The 20,814-nt window shown below is 44.8% G+C and overlaps 1 protein-coding gene across 1 annotated transcript in view; it reads right to left on the bottom strand.

Moving 5' to 3' along the window:
• Positions 1–20,814, bottom strand: part of MAML3 (mastermind like transcriptional coactivator 3) — a 474,643-nt gene that overhangs the window by 259,635 nt on the left and 194,194 nt on the right. The window lies entirely within an intron of this gene.

Raw genomic sequence — 20,814 nt, 5'->3', positions numbered from 1 at the left:
GGGTGCCGTAACTTTGCTTCCTTAGCCAGGAAACTCTGCCAACCTAGGGAAAGTAGAAACACAACTCTGGTCAAAAAGCAAGAAAGCTAGACATGGCATATACAAGAACTCTCTGTACTGTCTTCACAATGTTTCTCTAAATCTAAAACCATTCTAATTTTTTTTTTATTTTTCAAAAGCAAGAAAGAGGGGGAAAGGGAGGAATGAGAAAGAGAAATGCTATTTAATATGACTTTAATTCTAAACAGCATACTATGTAAAAGTCAACTTTATATGTAATCAGTTGGTTCAGAAAATTTGTTTTTTAGAAATTCCAGATTAACTCTTGCTATGCTGTGGATACCTTGGTGCTGCTTTTATTACCACTGCAGGTAAATGTAATGGAGCTTTGGGCCCTGGAGAGATAATAACCACAAATCAAAAAGATCCTGGGGTAGGCGTTGTGGCACAGAGGATTAAGCCACCACTTGGGATGCCTACATTTCATCCTGGAGTCCCAGCTCAAGTGCCAGGTGCTCCATTTCTGATCCAGCTCTCTGCTAATGTGCCTGGGAAGTAGCAGGGGATGGCCTAAGTGCTTGAGTTCCTGCCACACATGTGGGAGACCTGGATGGAGTTTCTGGCATCAGCCTGGCCCAGCTCTGGCTGTTGCTGACATTTGAGGAATGAACTAAAAGATGGAAGATCACTCTCCTGCTCTCTGTAACTCTGCCTTTCAAAAAAGTAAACCTTGAAGAAAAAAAATCCTTCCATCATTTAGCTATATTTCGAGTTTCTAGTGTCCCAAATCCATCGTTTCTTTTCCTAGAAGAAAAAGTTCATCAGAGACTTTGAGAATGAAGTTGGTGAACAAGTGAGGCATTATTTCTCCAATTTTACTGTATGAAAATCACCAGTGTCTTGCGAACCAACACATCCCAGTTCAGTAGGTCTGGAATGAGCCCTCCAGTCTATGTAGCAAGACTTAGCAGCAGCAAGCTTCTAACTAATGCCAAACACACTGGCCCACACTGTACTTTGAGGAGTGAGGGTGAAAGGACTAATAATTGAATGAGTGCAACTGGCCAGGATCCGAACCACAATATCTTGTCTACAGTGGACAATGAGAAGTCTCTACAAAGCAGTTGCCAGTAAACAGGTATACATTTTCCTTGGCCAATAATCCCTTATGTTAAATTTTCATAGTGCATTGGTAGGATGACATGATACCATGTTTCAGATCATCTGAAACAGAGAATCTCCCTAACAGAAGTAACTCTTCCTTGTTGTTCAAAGTGTCCCAGTCATGAGGAAGCCAGCAAGGACAAGTGAAAAAAGCAGTGGTCTGATCTCTATTATTTTGACTCTGTGTCTCCTCATCCTCCAAATTCGGTATCTGCAAAGCATTCTCTATTAGCACTGGTAGGATTCCGAGGCCAAGGAGGAAATGTCAGGCAACACCTCTCCAGAAGTGCTTGGTGGTTTTAAGAGGTGATCATTGCTGTCAACATGGGGGGCATCCTTCCAAACGCTGATATTGAGTTGACAAACACAAGATCCACTTTATTCCATCCAGAAAGGTGAGACTAGGCCATAGGCATGACGTCGAATAACTGAAAACCATATCTTTTAAATTCGTGGAAACCATTCTGGTACCTGCCACAAATGCCTTGTAATTGTATTACTCCTTTAATACAATTACTGTATCTCAAACAATGGTTCTCCTACTTACTGTAGATTTCCCCCATGTATTAGTTAATGCAACTCAATTTGGCTTTAAATACAGTGATGTGATAACTAACATTTAACAACCTGCTCTTGGCAGGGAGGGAGCCCTAGGATATAGCTTTCGTCAGTATTGATGGTGTAAATACTCCCACCAGGGCTGGTTTCAAGTTATCAAGCTGATTTCACAGAATGAGGAAGAAGCTCTGGATACACTGAGCACAGTGTTAGGAAGAAACGTGCATCATTACAAACCTGTACAAGTCTGCTCCAGCACCTAACAGCAAGTAACTCCAAAGACATAAAACACTGTTGGCTTCATAATTAAATTATAATAACATAGGAGTGGTAACATACACTTTAATTCCAAGATAGTTCATCTCTTAAAAATGTTTTCATTTTGTTACTGAGGGATAAAAATCTGTAAGTCTTTGTGCTTTAAAAAAAATTGAGAGGCAGAGAGAGAGCGAGAGAGCGAGTGAGCCAGCACACAAATGAGCAGGGGACAGAGTAAGCTAAAGAGAGAGAATGTTTCCATCCATTGGTTCGCTTCCTAAATGCTGGCAATGACTCCTTGCTGAGGCTAAAGTCAGAAACCAGAAATGCAATCTCTGTCTCTCACAGGGGTGTTAGGAACCCTGTTAACTTGAGTCACACGGCTGCCTCCCATGGTCTGCATTAGCAGGAAGCTGGAGTCAGGATTGAGATTGGGCGCTCCAACAGGGGATGCAGGCTTGTGGACCTCCATGGTAAACACTGTTCCAAACCTTGAGGTTTTTTGTAAGATTCACTTATTTCTTTGAGAGGAGTTATAGATAGAGAGAGGGAGAGACCAGAGTCTTCCATCCACTGGTTCACTCCACAATGGCTCCAACTGCCAGAGCTGGGCTGATCTGAAACCAGGAACTTGGGTCTCCCACACAGGTGCAGGGGCACAAGGACTTGGGCCATCTTCTACCGCTTTCCCAGACCATAGCAGAGAGCTGCATCAGAAATGAGCAGCCAGGACTTGAACTGGTGCCCATATGGGATGCTGGCACTGCAGGCAGTGGCTTTACCTGCTGCATTACCACACTGTCCCAGCCCTTGAGTTTTTATAAGCTAAAAATAGCTTCCTGATAGTTAATTTTTTTCAAGGACAGTCTCAAAATTTGAATAATTACCCCCAAATCTTATGAAATACACCATTTGGACTTCAATGACACAAACATGCTGAAAGTTCAGAATTCTTCTACATGAACTTCAGAGTTCAACCCTTGCGTTTTTGCTTTTTGCTGATTACAAGTTCTTCCTCCCATCAACCATAAGGCACCGCTCCAACACTTCTGAATCACAACATGAATCTACAGAAAGGGCTAGAGCATCACTGCTTTTCTATTGTTCGCTACAACTGCCTGTGAGAAAAATGGCAGCTAATAGCTTTATGTCCTCTCCTATATCTGAACTGGTTTGCTTCCAGCACAAAAGAAAATCTATTTTATATTAAAAAGGACACTAGAATGACAAAATTGCATTTTCAACCAAAACGTTATAGCAGAGGTGTGTCCGGCATAGTTAACACATGGAACTCCCTCCTTCCTCCACTCTACTTTTAACCTGAGATTCTTTATTAAACTGTGTTTTTCATACTTCTATCTACTGGCTTATGATTGCTGAGATTCTTGTTAAAACACAAAAGCAAATAACACTACAGCTCACAGGATGGGAAAGAGACGGAGGAAAAAAAATATCTGGCCAAGCAATGTAATTAGCTAGAAAAAAACATTTGCATCATGACCATGCTCATGTCTTTTTCCACCAGCAAAAGCCAAAACCAAGCAAACAGCCACCATCATTCGCCTACCACTCCAAACACAAACGGCTTTGGCAGCGTCGCCAGCATGAAACGTACTGCTTGCAACAAACCAGAAAGAATGCCTCAGATAAAGTCTTCCTGTGGCCCGCATTGTACTCATTTTTGGATCTTTCAAAATGTGTATTATGTGCACCTATTAACTCTTCAAAAATAAATGTATCTTTGAAAGTCCTCCTATATTTTGAACTTTTAAAATGCATTGTCACCGAGCACCCCATTTACGATGTACATATTAAGGTGATAACACATGCAGAACACAGCACAGGTTACCCCCTGCCATTCTCCAGATGTTAGCAACTAGAAACATGCAAGGATTTTTCATGTTAGAAAAATGGTAGAAGTCAGCTCATCAAAGGTGAAACAGGCAGAATATGTCCCCTGCCTTTGCCTTTCTTAAGATGCATTTAAATTCACCAGCTTCGTCTCTGGTTTGACAGGATTATTAATAGGAAGGGCTTACCACTCAGGTGGATGAATCTGTTAGCTATTGGAAAGCCTTTTAATGTATCTCCCTTATTTCCTACCAATGTCTGATGACCAGCGGCTAATCTTCAGATTAACCAGAGATTTGGGCTGGTGATCAGTTTCCAACAGAGTAAAATTGGTAAAATTGTTGTTGCTCATTTAGAGTACAGCTTTTTTTTTTCTTCTACACAGAAATGAACAGCCTTTAATGGTAACAAAAATACCCATTATAAAAGAAAAGGCATTCACAATATTGGATCTTCTGAAATGATTGCAACCTCTTGACTTCCTGCTAATCAAGTGCACTAGCCCTTCCAGATGTAAGTTGAGGCTACACAAAAGATATTTAAAAAGAGATGTGAAGAATCAAAAGATCTACTGAAACACAGATATGGACACAGGCATATACACAGGTATAGATATAGTCCAGTAAACCAACTGACATCCATCTCATTTTTAATAATTGTGAACACACTTGATTACGCTCACATTAATAAGAAAAACAAACAAATCCTAATATTCACTATCAGGAGAAACAAACACAAATAGGAGCAGTGGAAAAGAGGGCCTTTTTTTCCTCTGGGAAGTCTTTTCTTTAAAATATTTATTTATTTGAAAGGCAGAGTTACAGAGAGAGAGAGAGAGCTTCCATCTGGGCCTACCCAAAGCCAGGAGTCACTTCCTCATCTCCTATGTGGATACAAGGACCCAAGCACTTGGGCCATCCTCCACTGCTTTCCCAGGAGCTGGATCAGAAGTGGAGCAACTGGGACCCAACCAGTGCCCATATGGGATGCCGGCGCTGCAGGCAACAACTTAACACGCTGTGCCATAGCACCGGCCCTCTGCGGGGCTTTTCTCCTTCCTTCCTTCCTTCCTCTCTCTCTCTCTTCCTTCCTTCCTTCCTTCTTCTCTCTCTCTCTTCCTTCCTTCCTCCCTTCCTTCCTTCCTTCCTTCCTTCCTTCCTTCCTTCCTTCCTTCCTTCCTCTCCCTCTCTCCCTCTCTCCCTCTCTCCCTCTCTCCCTCTCTCCCTCTCTCTCTCTCTCTCTCTCTCTCTTTCTCTTTCTTTCTTTCTTTCTTTCTTTCTTTCCTTCTTTCCTTCTTTCCTTCTTTCCTTCTTTCCTTCTTTCCTTCTTTCTACAGGCAGAGTGGACAGTGAAAGAGAGAGAGACAGAGAGAAAGGTCTTCCTTTGCCGTTGGTTCACCCCCCAAAGGCCGCTGCAGCCGGCGTGCTGCGGCCAGCGCACCGCGCTAATCTGAAGCCAGGAGCCAGGTACTTATCCTGGTCTCCCATGGGGAGCAGGGCCCAAGCACTTGGGCCATCCTCCACTGCCCTCCCGGGCCACAGCAGAGAGCTGGCCTGGAAGAGGGGCAATCGGGACAGAATCCGGTGCCCCGACCGGGACTAGAATCCGGTGTGCCGGCGCCGCAAGGCAGAGGATTAGCCTAGTGAGCTGTGGCGACGACAACGGCCTTCGGGGCTTTTCACAGTCACTGGGGGGTTCCTCAATCTGAGTAAGAAGTGGGGGAGGAGGAGTAGCAGGGAAGGGGCAGTCATAGGTGTTCGGTGCAGGTAAGGAGCGCTGCACAAAGCACAGCCCTTCCTCAAGCTCACCTTTCTGCCTCCCCGTGGGTAGCATCTGGGAAACATGAGAAGGAAGAGGGATTGAGAATCAAGCTGATGCTAAAGTACAATCTTACCCCATTTTCCTGCAGCCTAAAGGGTATTTGTGTTGGAAAATAATGTGGAAAAAATATCAAGTTGGTTTTCTTTCTAAGGGACACACACACACATACACACACACACTTTCTGTTCCTTCTCCCTGGCAGTTTCCCAAATGAGATGTGCCATCCTGAGGCTACCTACATAAGACAACGAGACAGAGAGAGAGAGAGCAAGCCCCTCCTGCCAGGCCTGAAGAGTTCTTGAGGGCATCTTAAACTGAAAGCTTTTAGCAAAACACAGATGCAAGCAAATTACAAAATCGCAATGTCTGCAGGACTGGATCTCGCTTGGCACGGATTTGGAGTTGACTTTTTGCAAACACCTGCGCAAAGTGGAAGGGCGCCTCCTTGCCTCTTGGGGCCAGTCCTGGGCTACATTCTGACCCCTCTCCTTATTGTTTTCTTGCTACTCCTGTCTCTAAATCCAACTTGCCTTTCCCAACAGACAACCCCACAGGCACACACCCGAGGCTCCATAGGACTTTTGAGTCACATTAGGATGTCCTTCCTTCTTTAAGAATCCATAGAGGGGGCTGGTGTTGTGACACAATGGGATAAGCTGCCTGCAATGCTGGTATCCCATGTTGGAGTGCCAGTTTGCATCCTGGCTGCTCAGCTCCAGATCCAGCTCCCTGGTGATATGCCTAAGCAAGCAGCTGAAGGTGGCCCAAGTGGTTGGGCCCTTGCCATCCATGGGAGAGACCTGAATGAAGTTCCTGTCTTCTGGTTTTGGCCTGGCACATTTCTGGCCTTTGGGGCTGTTTGTGGAGTGAACCAGTGAATGGACGATCTCTGTCTCTCACTCTTCTCTCTCTATGTGTCACTCTGCCTTTCAAATAAATAAATGAATCTCAAAAATTATATATCATGTAGTTTGAAGCTCATCCTGGATTTGTATGCATTTTAGGACAAACAACACTGAATTCAATCTGACCTCCATTAGCCTGCTGCCTTGTCTCAGTCCCTCCCTTTCTCCAGTGTCAAGAATGTTACTGGCACAGGCACTTGGTGCAGCGACGAAGGTGCATCCCATATGGTGGTGCCTAGTTTGAGTCCGGCCTCCTGTGTTTCTGATCCAGCTTCCTGCTAACAAGTGCCCTGGGGAGCAGCAGTAGTGGCTCCAGTACTTGGTTCCTGCTACTTACATGGGAATCTCAGAAGGCATTCTGAGCTCCTGGCTTTGGCCTGGCCAAACCCTGGCTAATGTGGACATTTGGGAAGTGAACCAGTAGACAGATTACTTTCTGTCTGTCTCTCCACCTTTCAAATAATAATAATAATAATAATAATGTTACTAATCCACCTTGATAAGTCCATTCTGAAAACCATGAACTGAATTTTTGAAAAAGGCAAAACCGGTAATAAAATAGTAATAATAACTTGATATTTATATGTTGCTTACTGTGGGCCACACATTCCCCTAAGTGCTGTATCTATATTAACTTAAGCCTTGCAAACTCCCTATTAGTCATGTTTTATTACCCCCATTTTACAGATGTGAAAACTAAGGTTCATGGAGGTCAAGGACTCCAGCATGGTGGGAGGTAGAGGGAGCTTGAAATGTCATTGTAGAACGTGGCTCTTAACTACTGCTTTTCAGTGAGAACTTCTCCAAGCAAAGATGACCCTTACATGCTTTCATCTGCAAGTTCCTTGGTTGCTGTCAGAAGACCAGAAAGCAAATCCTGCCTGGTGAAGGTTTGTTGAGAACAGAGGAGGCCGTCCATCCCTTCATTCCCTCCAGCAGCATTTTCCCCTTCCCAGGAAACCAGCAGACCAGCATGCTGCCACGCCTGCTGTTCAAGTAGCTGTCAATCAGACCAGACAGAAAACAGCAGCAAGAGAAGCAGAGGCGAGAGTGCCGGCTGCCAGGAACCAGGGTGAGAGGAAGGCCAGAGCACCCACTGGGGACCTCAGGTGAGCGCTGAACCTGACAAGCAGGGGCCCTGGCCTGAGAGAGGAGCTGGCTGAGCGCAGGGGTGGCATGATTTGCAGCGCCTTCTCCTCCTTCCAGATCTCCTGACTGCATCCCAGATAATGCTGGGTTGGCCCAAGCCATGAATACACAGCATAGAGGTATAGGTAGGTAAGTGGATAGACCGTGGAGGGAGAGAGATTGGTTTAAAATACTAACATGTGAGCAAATCATTCCTCACTTTACCCCTGCTCCCTTCTGCTTCTCCCCATTTTTTTCCAGCAGAAAATTACACTTGGGAAAATTCACACACACACACACACCCACACACCCACACACACATATACACACACACATACACACACATACACACACACATACACACACACACGGGATCTCCTTTTAGTACATCCCTTTGTCAGGGACATTTACAAGCAGGAAGGATTTCCACATTTCATAATTACAACCAACTTTCCATTTGGGTATTAAAAGTAGACACTTGAAATGCTTCCTGACACCACTTCTCCTGACAACACTAGCACATTTATGTAAAAGAATTCACAATACAGATTTTATGTTAATATTCCTTAGTCTTCACTTCTTTCATTTCAACTTAACCTCTCTCTTCGGTAACCGCTTCCAGACTCCCCTTAAAATATTCATAGGACCCACTGTCAATGGGACAACGTGCTCTACATAAACACATCCAGCCCCTGACTCCTTTCTCAACCTTGATGCCACCATAAAAGTTGGGAGCCATGACAACACCGGCCATTCTGCACCAGTGACTCACAGAGAAGTATTTCAAGGTGAGCAACAGATGGAGTGGATGTATGCTAGGTGGCATATCAGAATTCCTAAACTCTTGATAAAAAGTAAACAGATTTTTAGGCCTTGATATACCACTAACATCTGGCCTTAGGCACTACTCAGCAGCACTTGCTGAGGACTTTTCTATTAAGCATTGGCTATGAGGCCAATGGGTTATGAAAAATACAATCCCTGTCTCCCAGGAACCTAATGAAAAACATAGCTATACAAACACTATCCAGCATCAAAGCAGGGTGCATCTGTTGTGAGAGATGTTGTCTGCAAATGAGTACTGAGGAAATGCAAAGCATCAGTGATTCTATCCAATTGGGAGACTCAGAGCAGGATCCGTGGATGAGGTAGCATTTGAGCTGGCCTTTGGATGAAATTCGTTGGATTTTGATAGAGAAGCAGGTGAATAAGAAAAACATAAGAGCAAAAGCTGACAGTAGGAAACACTTGCAGCATACAAGGAGAGTAGAGAGCGCCCCCTGCGGAGGACTGTGCCAGGTGGTGGCTAAAACTCATAGTGAGAGCTCTGGACTCCTCTGCAGGCAATGACGATCCACTCAGGGTCTGAAGAGGAAAATGGAACACTGGCTTTAAGAATGCACCAGAGACAATTTGGGACATGCTCAAGCTGACTTGCCCCAAACGGTAGAGTTAGAAACATACCAGGGGATTCCAATTCAATCCCATCAAGGTGGCATGTACCAATGCCATCTCACTAGTCCAAGTGATCAATTTCAGTTCACAATTGATCACACTGATAGGACTAAGAGCCAAAGGGATCACATAAACAAGACTAGTGTCTGCAAATACTAACTGATAGAATAAAAATGGGAGAGAACGATCCAACATGGGAAGCGAGATACACAGCAGACTCATAGAATGGCAGACGTCTTAAATAGCACTCTGGCTTCAGAATCAGCCCTTAAGGCATTTGGATCTGGCTGAAAAGCCCATGAGAGTATTTCATGCTGGAAAGCCAAGACACTCTGTCAAAAAAAATGACCTAAATGAAAGATCTCCACGAGTGAGATCCCAGTGGAAAGAACAGGTCATCAAAGAAGGAGGTACCTTTCTCTGAAGGGAGGAGAGAACTTCCACTCTGACTACGACCTTGTCTAAATATGATCAGAGTCGGTGAACTCAAAAGGCTTCCATAGCCTTGGCAACTCATGAGAAGAGCCTAGGGTGATTACTGATGCCATAAACAAGAGTGTCAATTTGTTAAGTCAACAACAGGAGTCACTGTGCACATACTCCTCATGTAGGATCTCTGTCCTTAATGTGCTGTACATTGTGATTTAATGCTATAACTAGTACTCAAACAGTATTTTTCACTTTGTGTTTCTATGTGGGTGCAAACTGTTGAAATCTTTACTATGCTAAACTGATCTTCTGTGTATAAAGAGAATTGAAAATGAATCTTGATGTGAATGGAAGGGGAGAGGGAGCGGGAAAAGGGAGGGTTACGGGTGGGAGGGACGTTATGGGGGAGGAAGCCACTGTAATCCATAAGCTGTACTTTGGAAATTTATATTCATTAAATAAAAGTTAAAAAAAAAAAAAGAATGCACCAGAGAGTCAAGAAATGAGGTTGCAGATGGCAGGCTGGGAGGGTTCCCGAGCAGTTTAGGTGACAGACGGTGAAGAAAGTCACCTGATTTCACAGCCTTTGCATCCTTCATCCACAGAGTCCATGAGTAGCTGGAGGTAGGCTTAGGGGCTCATCCTCCTGGGTTCTGATTGCTTCTGGTACGTATCTTCATTTCAGCCACTTCCACTGAGCTTCCATGTCTATCTGTGTACTATTAGAAGCGCCTGATGAGATGGGCCTAGGATTTTCAGTTTCCAGAGGCCTAGGAGAGTACCTAACACACCACAGCCAGTAAACATCCCAATTATTCTACTCTATCACTGTCGATTTCCAGAGAAGGACACAGAATTTCCCATGGTCACAGATAAACCAAAATTCTGAATTTCACATTCGTACTATTAACTAAAAACTGTCATACTCATGCTAAGGAGGCCTCAGAATATGATGTGTACTAAGGGTCTTCAAAAAGTCCCTGGAAAATGCCCTTTATCTTTTAATTTCATTTTTCAACAAACTTTCTGAAGTATCCTCATATCTTCATTCTAAGAACCTTGAGGTTAGTTTTGTCATCTTTTCATATCTAAGTTTTCCTTTGTAATTCTTAGAAAGTACAATCAGCAGCTCCCAAAGCCTCTGAGTTATCTTTCCTGGTTACTAACATTTTCCCACTGCGTTCTCTGAGCCTCCGAAACAGCACTTGCAGACCACAACTCTCCCCGGCCTCCCTCCACCCAACTACCACGCTGCTGACAGCAAACAGAATCACTCAAAGTTTCCAAAGGGTTCTCTTATCTCCAGCTCAATAGATTCTACTTCAAATGTCAACTTTCCACATAGTCTTAGATCCTCACCAGGTATAACTATATTTAATAATGTGGGTATCTAAACTAACACAACAGAATTTACAGAATAAACCTTAATATTCATGACTCCTCAAACTCAGAGACACAATAGCATACCTGTTTCCTATGCTTCACACAAACAGACTGAACATGTAAGGGATCTTTTCAGTCCCTAATAATTTATTTCTCTCTGAAAGAATGATTTTGCATGAGTCAAATTTTTCTTTGAAATAAAAATTTTTTATGTCCATATGGTGAATTCCTTCATGACCATTACCTCACCACCCTTTAACCTGCTCAATCAACTTTTTCAGTAAAGAAGAAATACTTTCTCAATCTTCTTCACTTCCATGTCCCATAGCAGCACTGGACTTTCTTTGGGGATCCATTTCTCATGAAGACACCATGTTTTTATCACATTGGAAGTGACCTCATGTAGACTTGAAGTGGGCCTTCATAATAACTCTTTGAGGTTGGGATGGTCATTGGTGGGCTTGGCTCACTCATTAGTTAACCTCCTTAACCTTGTAACCTACTCCAGGTTGTAAACACAAGATTCCAACTTGTGGCTTGGCTAAACTACAAACAGCTTTCTATCTCAGATTTTTGGGGCTGTCTTAAATAAACAAAATGTCCAATCTGAAAATATCAAGTATTTATTAAGGAACCAAATAAAAGCTGCCCTTCTCCTACACTGAGAGATAAGACTGAGTTATATTACAAAAGTCTGTCCGATCCGTTGCTCAAAATGCTTCTGGAAGTCATCTTTGAAATGACCATCAGATCCAGTTTGTAAGCCTCATCAGAAACCAGATTCCATGATTTGATAGTCAATATTTTGTTTTAATGCAAAGTCCTATCACTCTGTGTGATCACCAACCACCTTAGCCACCAGACAGGGGTCCTTACACTTTACTTACTTTTTTAATTTTAACTTCAATTTTTTTCCTTTTCACAAAGGGCAAATCCACTAATCCACTAAAAGAGCTGTCACCAAATAAAAATAACAGTAAAAAGTGTGCTAAAATAAGGGCACTTTTTGGCAAGATGGAAACTTTTTTTTACTATAATTATGGTGGAGGTTACATAAATACATGTTAATTTAAATTCACATAAGTATACACTGAAAATTAGTGATTTTATATAAATGATATCTCAATTGAAAATTTTTTTCTTAAAGTGTGAGCTCTAGAGAAAATTTCCAAAGAGAAATTGTCCATGTTCTAAAAATGAAAATAAATATATGAAGCGTTTGACATCTCTAAAGGAACAATACTCATTTAGATTATTTGGAGAACAATGTATACATAAGGGTGCTTCAAAACACTTGTGGAAAATGGAATTGAAAAGGAAGTTTATTTAGATACAAAAAAGCTTGAAATCCATACATATAAGGAGTCTTCAAAAAATTTCATGAAGAATGCATGTTACAGAAAAGAAAATCACCCATGGATTTCAAAAAGTTTTTGCACCAGCATAAACTGACCTTTTAATTCCATTTTTCATGAACTTTTCGAAGCACCCTTGTATATGCATAAACATATAACAAAATACAACAGAGAATCCTTTACCTAAAAAGCCACCCAAATGAACAGATCCTTCATTTTATCTTTCAGATGAACACACTAGCTGTATACTATCTGGGCTCCTTTTTGGTAAGACTCTGTCTCTGATGAGGTCATTGAGCCGTTTACATTTTATCCCAGATTGGTGAGCACTGATATTCATCTGTCAGATGCCTGCCTGGAGTAGGAGTCTAGCGTGTAGACATAAATCAAGCTACTTGGCTCACTCAGGTATTTCATCCTTCTTCGTAGCATTACTGTAATCATGCTCTAGTCGACTAAGTTCATTGACCCAGACATAAGGCCAAACCATGGGTCACTAATAGTGGATTTTTAAAAGAGTTCTCCAAAACCAGCAGGATTCCTCCAAGTCATTTCAAATCTCCGGAGCCTGACTCTGCGGCAGCGTGTGAACAACCATGGCACACAGAATTCACTTATCCTACTTCAGCCAGTTGTTTTGATCATATATAAGCCACATTTAAAACAGTGCTGAATTGACTGGCAAAGATTAAAAACACTGGAAATTATTGACTTGTTTGAATGGGTCTAAATTGTAAAGGTTAAGTGTATCAAATCTATGCTTTTGGACCACGGATTCTTGGAAACCACTTCATTTTATTGAGCAATTATTACCGGAACAAAGCCCCAGCTTCACTTCTATTTGGATCTGTATTTCCAAGTCAGATCCCAGTCAGGACACTTCTGGGGCCAAAGCATGAACCAGGTCCCCCGCAGCAGTCCTGATAAGGTCATCAACACCTGTGAACATCACGACTTCACACCTGTGACCAAAACGCCCAACTTTCCGAAGAAAAAGCCGAGAGGACAGAATTCTATTGTGATCATCACTTCCTTGTGCAACAAAGAATGGGAAAAACCATTTGTTTTCCATCTTAACGGCTTTGATAAAGCTTTCAGAGATGATGCAGTTATTTTTTTACCATTTCATCAGAACAAAACCTTCAAGAAAGGCAAACATTTTCATCTGCCCATTTAACCGCAGTCACAAACAAATCTCTAAAGTCGACACCTGAATCACGTACAGGTATTTTCCATGGCACTCGGCAACTGGTGTATCTGTGAATTTGAGATGTGGTTCATGAATTAAGGGCCTGTGATGTTCTTTTAAAAACAAATCAACCAAAAAAAAGCCCAATTTATTTTTACATTTAAGACAACTTACTAAGCATCTGTTATTTAAGCGCCGTTTTAGCTACATACTATAGGAAACTTTGGAGACGTACAGGCATGGTATCATCCCTTAATGCACTTGTCATTTCACTGAGTAGGGCAAAGTGCACTTTAAACAACAAGCTGAACAGAGCTGGCAATGTCCTAAACTCTGCTGGACCGTGGTGTCCTCATTTGTAAAACCAAAGAACCAGAAGATTCCCGACAGCCTTCCAGGTCTCTAATTCTATAAAGCTTCTGATATGATACCTGCTTGGAAAGGAAAGCAAGGCACTGTACGGTCAAGTCCAAATGCACACTGTAATTCATGCAATAGGAGGTCAGAGCAGAGAGAGACCAGTTCCGGGGCGGCACACGTTTTCTGGAAAAGCCAAAGGATGCTCATCCGAGGACAGCAGGGATCACTCCTTACTGAGAGCGCCGAGGGCTCCAGCAAGGTGACTGGAAATGTTCTATTTGAGTAGAGGCAGGGAACACAAGGAGTTCGCGTTTGTCTCTGTGGACAAAGAGATTATATGTTGTCAAGGGGGCAGGTTATGATGGCAGAAATGATGTGATGACTTGCTGACACGATCTTATTATTAACCTGTAAGTCACATCACACCACTGTCTTCTCGGAACCAGCAAGGGGTCTCCGGGCTCTCTCAGATCAAGGCCACAGTCATTGCAAGGACCCACAGGCGCACCCGCTCCTCCCATGCTCCTGAACTCTCTCACCTTATTGCCTACTTCTCTCCCACATCAGCCCCCATTGCCATGCCTCAAACACCAGACACCTCCTAACACATGCTTTACCCCTGCCAAAGGGGTCCCCAGGGATCTCCACATTTGCCTACCCCTTCATGAGGTATTTGCTCAATGTTGCTGCCTCCGGGAATCTTACCTATTTCCTTATTTAAGATGGTAGCCCACCCTTTCCACAGAGACACACAGGCTCCCATCCACACCTCCCTGTCTCCCTTCTCTACCTCACTTTCCCCAAGGTGTCTACCATATTCTACCATGCTATGTGACTTATTTATCTTACAAAATGTGCCCCGCAGATGGGATGTAAATGCCATGAGGGCAGGTGGGTTGGTTGCTTTACTCACTGCTCTATCTCCAGAAGCAAGAACAGAGCCTGGCACAGATCAGAGGCCCAGGAACTATGTGGCCTGTGAATGAATACAGGAATAGAATGAGAAAGGTGTGAGGTCAATTAAGTCCATGGGTTTTACCACAAGCAGAGAGCATGGAGGCTTCGGGGTATGAGGTTATAAAAGCTTGAATGAAAGGGAAGGAATGGCAAGGGATAAAGAGCTGACAGAGAGAGACCACCTGGAGAAGTAACACCAAAAAGGGGCTGTTAACTAATTCAATATCCAGGTCTGGATTACAGGAGAGAGATTTGCCATGGGAGCTGGAGAATGTTCGGGGGCAATGGAAACCTGAACAGGTATTGAAAATAAAGTGATGCAGTTTCATGGACAAACAGGTCACATCTAACTTCAGTTGTTTTTAAACATCACTGATTGCTGTTTTCTCTCTGCTTATGTTTCTGAGAATGGCTTCAAGGAAATTTTTTGACAAGGAGGAAGAGGAAAATGTATGGTTTGCCATACAGTCCTTTTAAGGCAACTGAAGCCTGAATGGGCAGGCAAAGCCCCACACACATTGCAACAGTTGGTCTCTATCAGCTCTCATGGACGCACCATAGAACACAGGGAAGACAGACTCTGTTTTTTTCTTGAGTTCTTCCTCTTGTTTTCATTATATTTTCTCCTTGCCCCAAATAGTTATCAATGCAGATGACAAGAAGTCTCTTTGATATGAGACTTGCTTTAATAAACATACCGGAAATGAAGAAAGAAAGAAGGGATGTTCCACAGTCTTTACCAATCTGTGCAGATGGGAAGAGCTGACTAGAGGGGTGGGAGTCGGGGAAGACACCTGTCAGTATGCTCTCGGTCCACATCGGAGTACCTTGGTTTGATTCTCAGCTCTAGCTCCTGATTCCAGCACCCTGCCAACGTAGACCCTGGGAGGCAGCGGTGATGGCTCAAGTAGTTGGGTCTCTGCCACCACATGGGAGGCCTCAATTCACTGCCTCGCTGCTACCTTTGGCCTGGAACTGCCCTGGCCATTGCAGGCACTTAAGGAGTGACCAGAGGATGGCTCCTGTGTCTGATTGTATGTCTCTCCAACAAATAAATTTCTTTTATAAAAGACTTCATTCGAGACACAGTAAGAAAACAGTAATATGTATGAGGATAAAAACTTATTCATGCATTGCTTAAGAAATTATGAAAACATGTTACACTAACATCTGGTCGCCCAATATTATTTGGAATCGAATGTGTTATCTTCAGTGGGAAAAATGGTAAACATCCCCCTTTCTTGGTAATTTAAAGAAATCTCAGGTTGAGAAGCTGTGTGTGGATGGTACGTATGTGAGAAATGAGCTTTAAAAAAGTCTTATATTCTGAAAATTCACATTTTACTGTTTTTTTAATCTAGTATCTTTTCCAGAGACATTTGCTTAATTAAGTTTGCTTCTATATTCTTCTGCTGTTTAAATCTACACCCTCAATCAGCTCTAAATCAGCAGTTCTCAACGAGGATTGGTTTTGTCCCCCAGAGCTCACTTAGTAATGTCTGGAGCTATTTTAGTTGTCGTAACTGTGGGAGTAAAATGGGGTGCTACGCACATCCAGTAGGCAGAAGCCAGGTGCTAAGGCCTGAACGGCTACAGCCCCACAAAAGCTATATGTTGAAACCTAATCAACAATGTGATGATAATAGGAGGTGGGACCTTGTTTTGGGATTAGTGTCCACCTCAGGAGCCCCAGTGCCATGCGAAGCTATAGTAAGAAGACATCCATCCACGAAGGAAGCTGGCCCTCTCCGGTCACTGAATCTTTATCTTGATCTTGGACTTCTCAACCTCCGGAGCCGTGAGAAATAAATTCCTGTTGTTTGCGAGCCACCTGCTTTATGGTATTTTATGATGGCAGCCCAAATGGACTATGACAACAGGAATGCGGCTAAACATCCTGCAATACACAGAGAGCCCCTACAGCACGGAATTACCTAGTTTAAAATGTCAACAGCACCGAGGATGAGAAACCACACTAAATCATCTCTGATAGAGATCCCTAAATGATGATAAAGTAAATAACCTTTTTAGTCCAAGTGTGTCCTTCACAGAAGGCCCAGAGATAGAAGAGTAGAACCCTACAAATTGCATCGCGTGCAAATGCAGTCAGACCCTGCTTTGGAACACTCTGCCCTTATTGTAATGCCACTTAGGAACATTTAGATTAAATCTCTAGAATAAACATTACAAAGATGGTCTTTGCTCTTTTCTATTCCTGTGCAGAAATTCAGGGAAATTTATCACGGAATCAGGGCACACCAAAGCTGAAAGTGCCTGCGGAGGTGATCGGGATACCCCGTCTCATCTCCCTGACAGCCAGGGGAGCTGGGCAGACTGGGGGCTGCAGGCTTGCTCCCAGGCCCACTGCTGGTCAGTTTCAGAGCCGGAACTAGAATGCAGGTCTGTGCTCTTGCCACTCAAATCAGAAGCAGATGCAAAGGATGGAGCCCAGGAAGGTCCCAAAGAAATCCTTGCACCTATCCCCCTCAAGGAAACCAGGGGCTAGGGCGTCGCTTGCCACACCTGACGCCTCACCTTGGAAGCGGTGGCCTCCCAAGCAGAGCAAGACCCAGCATCCTGCCCGACTGCAAACCTATCCCAAGGCCTCTCTCAAGGAGGCCAGATAGAGTGCTGGACAACCTCAACAGGCGGCAAGGGTGTCGCTAGTGCCACCCACTTCTCTCTTAAAGTGAAACTCAACAAAAATGAAACTCTTAAAAACCTTTTTTCCAGATTTATTTATTCATCTGAAAGGCAGAATTACTGAGAGACACAGAGAGAGAGGTCTTCCATCCTTTGGTTCACTCCCCAGATGGCCACAATAGCCAGAGCTGCACCGATCTGAAGCCAGGAGCCAGGAGCTTCCTCTGGGTCTCCCATGCAGGTGTAAGGGCCCAAGTCCCACTGCTTTCCTAGGCCATAGCAGAGAGTTGGATTGGAAGTAGAGCAGCCAGGACTCAAACCAGCACCCATATGGGATCCTGACTTTGCAGGCGGAGACTTTTACCCACTAAGCCACAGCGCCAGCCCAGAAACATTTTCAAAACAAGTAGAATAGGATAGCCTCTCTGCTCTTTCTCCTCCTTGTCAAGGGACAGTCGCACTCTCACCACATCCCCCGAAAGCCTCCCATGACTCCCAACACCAGACACATCAGAAGAAGAAGAGGGCACCCAAGTGTGCTGGGCGTTTGTCACATTCTCTCTTTCCAGCGGCTGCTTTCTAGTTGCAGGTGCATTGTTTTCTAGGTGCAGGTGCATTGTCGAAGAACCTAGGGTCTCTTCCTGGCCCTCTGTTTCTGATCTGCCTCAGTGGCTCCCCTTGGGCCTCCCAGGGCCAGCATCCCTCCGGGGACCCTGGAAGTCATCCTGCTCCTTCCCGGTTGCCCTCAGCAGACCCTGCTGCAGATCAGGAGGCAGTCCTGCTACTTCTCCATTTCCAGATGGCTCTGAAACGAGGAACATCCCTCTTGCACTTTCAAAGGGCGTTATGACGCGTTTCCTTGAGGGAACCCGACAGGAACAAAAGCAACAGCGCTTCCCAGGTGGGGCTGGTAAATTGCATTATCAGCCACTGTCTATTTAGCATCTTGTGTGTGTCTGGCTCTGTGTCACACATTCCTCCTGCATTATCCATGAGCTTTTCAACAACCCTGCAAGAAAGGGGTTTTTATTTCCATTTTCAAAGGCAAGGGAACTATGGACTTGAATGACTTAAGACCTCAGAGCCTGTAAATAAAAATTTTAAAACATTTTCGTCTAAGCTGCCTTGTTCTTCAACATGCTGTAAATGAACCTGCATTGGCCTTGCTCAGAGCTCCATCCTTAACTCTTTTGTCCTGGGGTTCATTTAAACCTAGCCTTCTCACATGCTTGTGCCTGGAGCCAGAGCCCACAATCCATCACTCTGTGGAGACCACTGCCTCCCACCTCCTTGTGTGCCACCATTTGCTGAGTCCACAGTGGCGTTTTCTAGCTGCAACCTTGGTGCCATCCAGGCCCAGCCACTAACATCCGGGGATGTCATCACTGGAATGCACCCCCCTCCAAAATCCAGCTACTACCAACACAATGGCATTAAGAGGGGAGGTCTTCAGAGGTCATGAGGTGTTGAGGGCTTCTCCCTCATGAATGGGACCAAAGACCTCATACAGGAGGCTTCCCACAGCAGCTGGCTGCTCTGCTTTCTGCCCCTCGAGGACACAGTGTTTCCTCCCTTCAGAGGAGATGGCCCCACGGCGCCATCTTGGACCCAGACAGCGGCCCTCGCCAGAGGCCAGATCTGCTGGTATCTTTGTCCTGGACTACCCAGCCTCTGGAACTGCGAGAAAATAATTCTTTGTTCCTTGTAAATTACCCAGCCTTGGGTATTTTGTTACAGTGGCATGAAACTAAGAGAGCCGTTCTCTGGGGACAGCCACCATTAGGAAGTGGGGCCTGGTGGGTATGGGCAGAGCCTCAGGGTCTGACTCAGCATTGAACTGTGGGCTCCCCTGATACTGTCTGTTTGGCTGGCTCACCAGGGGGCTGCTGGCATGTGCCCCTCCTCCAACTGACTCAGTAGCCTCGGAAGTGTAGGCCAGCCCTGACTCCCAGTGAGCTGTCTGGAGACCTTGTTTATACCAGTCTCTTTGTCCTAGGGCTGGCACCTGGTTTCTGAGACCCTTCACCGGCTCCAGAGCCCTCTGGCCTCTGCTCTGCCCACCCCAAAATGACTGTGACCCCCTCGAGACTCAGAGCCTCACCTCCCTGCTCCTTGAGACACGTGCTTCCCACATGACCCACATGCACACACACCTCCTCTAGCAGTTACCTCAGCCTTATTTTGATGAATTTCATTCTCAGAGGCTTACTGAAGGCGTCTGGCCAAGTCAGCTCCCCCAGCCTCCACTCCTACTTTTAGACTTTCCTGAGAGTGGTGAACACACCAAAGATCTAACAACACTGTGGGCTACCTGGTTGCTCGTCTGCTCACCCTCCGATCCCAGTAATTGAGGAAGAGGGATAGAGGTTCTTTCAGCCTAATAACAGAAGTGAATGAAGTGGCCCAAATCAAGATTCCCAGGCTGCAGGTGGACTCAGTCTTTGTTGAACAAAGTCACCTAGTGTCTATCGAGTAGTCAGCGCTAAGCCTGGCATTTGATGCCAGGGAATCAGCAGCAGACAAGACAGCTGAGGCTCCTCCAGTGAGAAATCCATCTTCTGCTGCAGGAAGACAGGCAATACATGAATACACTAATGAGAAGAATACCCCTTGGTGGTTGGCCCCGTGCAGAGACACCAAACAGGAGAGCATGGTCAGGGAAGGCCCCTCTGTGGTTGCTCTTGAGTTGAAACTTAGATGACAAGAAGGGCTTCAGGCAAAAGTCCTGGGCTGGGAACGGAAAGAAGGCCAGTGTTGGGTCGTTGTTGTTGTTTTTGGGCAGGCAGAGATGGACAGTGAGAAAGACAGAGAGAAAGGTCTTCCTTTCTGTTGGTTACCCCCAAATGGCCGCTATGGCCAGCGCACTGCACCGATCCGAAGCCAGGAGCCAGGTGCTTCTCCTGGTCTCCCATGGGGTGCAGGGCCCAAGGACTTGGGTCATCCTCCACTGCACTCCCGGGCCACAGCAAAGAGCTGGACTGCAAGAGGAGCAACTGGGACAGAACTGGTGCCCCAACTGGGACTAGAGGCCGGGATGCCGGCGCCGCAGGCGGAGGATTAGCCTAGTGTAGTGTTGGGGTTTTAAAACAATATTTTATTTTAGAAGAGTGTCTTCATTTGCTAGAACTGCTATAATGAAATACCACAGAGACCAGGCGGCCCAGCAGTCATTGACTTCCCACACTTCTGCAGGCAGATCGAGGTGCTAGCAGGGCTGGTTTCTTCCGAGGCAGCCCTCCTGCTTACTGCCTCCTCAAAGGGTCACTCCCTCATACACACGCACTCCTGTGGTCTCTTCTGTGCTTTAAGGACACCAGGCATGGTGGGTGAAGGCTTCACCCTAGTGGCCTCATTTTAA

The sequence above is a fragment of the Oryctolagus cuniculus genome, chromosome 8 (genome assembly GCF_051225735.1).
Source record: "Oryctolagus cuniculus isolate XC-2025 breed Fujian yellow rabbit chromosome 8, ASM5122573v1, whole genome shotgun sequence".
Lineage (NCBI taxonomy): Eukaryota > Metazoa > Chordata > Mammalia > Lagomorpha > Leporidae > Oryctolagus > Oryctolagus cuniculus.
Note: the sequence above shows the minus strand (reverse complement) of the source record. Positions and strands in the feature narration are given on the sequence as shown.